The sequence below is a fragment of the Bison bison genome, unplaced genomic scaffold (assembly GCF_000754665.1).
Source record: "Bison bison bison isolate TAMUID 2011002044 unplaced genomic scaffold, Bison_UMD1.0 scf7180017855246, whole genome shotgun sequence".
NCBI classification, from domain to species: Eukaryota; Metazoa; Chordata; class Mammalia; order Artiodactyla; family Bovidae; genus Bison; species Bison bison.
In genome coordinates, this window is record NW_011485819.1 from 89,964 (window position 1) to 93,642 (window position 3,679).

Here is a 3,679-nt window from a genome sequence, read left to right on the forward strand (position 1 = left end):
ACTTGCATGCATTGGAAAAGGAAATGGCAACCCACTCCAGTGTTCTTGCCTGGAGAATCCCTGGGACGGGGGAGCCTGGTGGGCTGCCGTCCTGGGGTAGCAGAGTTGGACATGGCTGAAGTAACTTAGCAGCAGCAGCAGCAACCCTGGTATATAAATATCTGTTAAAGATCTCTGCTTCTATTCTTCTGTGTATAAAATACCAAGAGTATAGTTATATTTAACTAACATCTCCTTTTTACAAAGGGAATTTCAAAAGTTACAATAATTATTATTAAATATATCTATTGTTCGGACAGACCCAAAAGATAGCAATGAAAATAGTGTAAAGCCAACTATAAACACCTAAGTGTTGTAAGTGGTCAACAGATCAGAAGGTTGAACTCTTTATACTGGACATTATCTCTTGAATGTTGAGGCAACAACTATGAACTGTGATTATTTATTTTCCATTACAAATGCACATATGTCTTCCTTATTGTGAGTGCAGATATTTAATTATATTTATTTGCTATTTTAAGCAGCTGTTTAACAGGAAACTCTTCTCAGCCGGAAGCCTTTTCCTTGTCACTATATCAAAGTTACAGCATAAGTAACCTTTAACCAAACACCCCATGCTTTACTCATTTTCAGCCCAAGCATACATTTCAAATATTTTAGCTTATAACAACAGCTTGGCTAACTGGTTGGTTCTTTCTGTAGATCAAAAAAGTTAGAAATGAAAAATAAGTAACAGATTATCAGATTTCTTTCCTAGGTTCCTTTTCAATAATTTCATAGTCAAACTGTGTGACCAAACTGTGAACAAGGTAACACCTACAAGAAGTCAACAAGCCTGCATGCAGTGGGGGGTGTCAAGGAATCTGACTCTCTATCTCAATAATTAACTGAGATTTCTTCCCTTCTTCCATTCAAAATGTTCATGGTTCAGCAGAATCTTTGGAGGTGGTTTTTGCCAACATGAAATCCATCATTTCTGTAGATTGCTGGCGTTGTGGTTTAAGGCAGCTCTCCTATTTACCAAGTTTTATGTGTATTGATTTTTTTTTTAAGTGACAAACAGCTTGATCTGATTTAGGAACGATATTCTGTTTCTGACTACCCTTCTATATCACTATGATGATGTAAATATATAAAATCTATTTATCTACTATTTTATTTCTTAGCTGTTTATTTTGTTCAATTAACATATTTATCCATGAACCAATAGCATAGTGTTAAAATTACTGCAGTGTTTCAGATACCATTGCCATATAAAAATCACTCCCAAATTTAGTGGTTTTAAAAAACTGACTATCACTTTACTATTTCAGGTAATGATGATAGATCAAGAATTTGATTAATTCAGTTGGGTACTTAAGTTCAACATCTCTCATAAGCTTGCAGTCAGAAACTGCCTGAGGCTTCAGTCATGGAATCAGTTTCCTCACTCATATACCTATACAGGCTGGGAAGCCTTGAACAGTGGCAATTGAAACAGGCAGGACTCCATGAGATCATAGGGTGAAGCCTCATCCAATAGAACTGGTGTCCTAGTGAGATATGGAACGTAAACCAGAGTCCACATGTTTGCTCAGAGGAAAGGCCCTGAGAGAATGGAGTGAGAAGGAGGCTGTCTGTAAGTGGGAAGAGAGGCCTTACCAGAAACCCACCCTGCTGTTACATTAATCTTGGACATCCAGCCTCAAGAACTGTGGAAAAAATGAATGACTTGTATTTAAGCTATGCAATCTGCATTATTTTGTTATGGAAGCCCAAGTCAATTAATATATGGTGGTATTGATAATGGATGGTGATGATAAAATACAGGTTGACTTTACTCAATAGAGGTCTGAATTGAATGACCAAGTTTCATTTTAGAAAAGAAAAAACATATTTCCTCATCCAATTGCCAGAAATAGATAATTTCCAATCCAGAGATTCTTTGACTAAAGAAGCTATCTGATATTTTTGAGTTATACCTGTCAGCACAAATAGGTGGTACAAATCTTCAACCTAATCTTTCTCTGAGAGATCTGTGACCATTTACTAAGGTAACTATACTCTAGCAAATAGAAATGCTCAAATCTTTCTGGAGATTACCTGAAATAGATTCTAACCCCCAGTCCTGGGTGGCATATTGCCACATCCTTCACTGGTCAGAAAGCTGATGGATAGTTGTTGACCTGAAACATATAGGATGCCAAATATTTCTCTAGCAAGTGCGAGTTAATTTGGGATCAGCAAGAATTGCAGTTTAGGGCCTGTACCCACGTGCAATTTCCCCACAGGCAAGGAAAGGTAAATGCTTTTATAGAAGGGAAAACAAAGTTGACGGGGCACTAGTAAATAAAAAACACATGACGTTTCATTGGCTGAGACATTGCCAGGAAGAAAAAGAGTCTTTCTTCTTCTTGTTGAGCTCTGCTATGCTGCTATGCCTTCTGGTCTGCCAACTCTATTTCACTGGCTTTCTGTTTATTAATTTCTACAAGGCGAGAGAATACTCAATGCTCTCCTAGTGGGCCAGTTCTACATATCTAGTGAGCTATGTGTATTCTACAGAGGGCAAGCACTTCCATATCCGTTCCCTGATGGTGTAGAGAACTGAATAGAAGTATTTGAAATGAATCTATCTTTCCAAAATAATGAGCAAAAAGCACCGCATTTTTGTGCTACCAAGGATATTTGACAGATGCAGGAAGTTCTCTAGTCTTACTATTACAACTTAGTTTACTTTTGTGGGTTAAGAACAAAGTGAAGACACAGGCTAAACCGGTGTGGAAAAGGGAAGCTTAAAAAAACACTGTATAATAAGTCCTTACTTTGTGTATTTTCTATTTACATGAGAAAATCTTACAGTACTGAGTCAAAGGATGTATTTGGTTATGAGCTCTCAACATTCTTATTTCCCTAGGCAGTTCTCACTTGGGAAACAATGAAGCTCATTGAAATAATTACATGAAGAATTACACAAAGAAAACCATGTCTTTTGTTGAAACTACCTTATTTCAAGTGAGAATAGTGGCTAATCCCATAGGGAATAGATAAAACAAGTTGGCATTTAGAAAACCTGGATTCTTATCTTTAATCTGATAGTATCCAAATATGCACTTTTAGATATGACCCTTTCCTGCCCTGGGTTTCAGATTCTTTGTAAGCACATGAAAAAAGTGAATTAGATACTTTCTAATAAACTCCTAATTCTCAATGACTAATATTTCATTAATTGCTTATTTATTTGTGGACCTAATGCTGGTCTCTATACACTTGAATTCTCAAAATCCTTATTTATAATATAATATGAAATCCATGATAATTATTCAGTTTATGGTGAAACATGTCCAACATTTCCCAGAAGCTTCTGATTTTGGAGAGCTCTTAAATTCAGCTTGGAACTGAAACAGCAGAAGCATGCTTTTAATTCTATTACTTACTGATTACCTCATCCTGAACAAGTGAAATAAATATTCCAATTCTCAGCTTTTCTATCTATGAGTTAGGAATTATGCATTTATCTCTGAGTTATTTTCAAATTAAGTATGAGTGATGATTACAAAAAATAAATGCTCAATGTAGGACAATTTTCTTTTTTTTTTTTAAGGTAATTTATTTTTTTTTAATTTTATTTTATTTTTAAACTTTACATAATTGTATTAGTTTTGCCAAATATCAAAATGAATCCATCACAGGTATACAT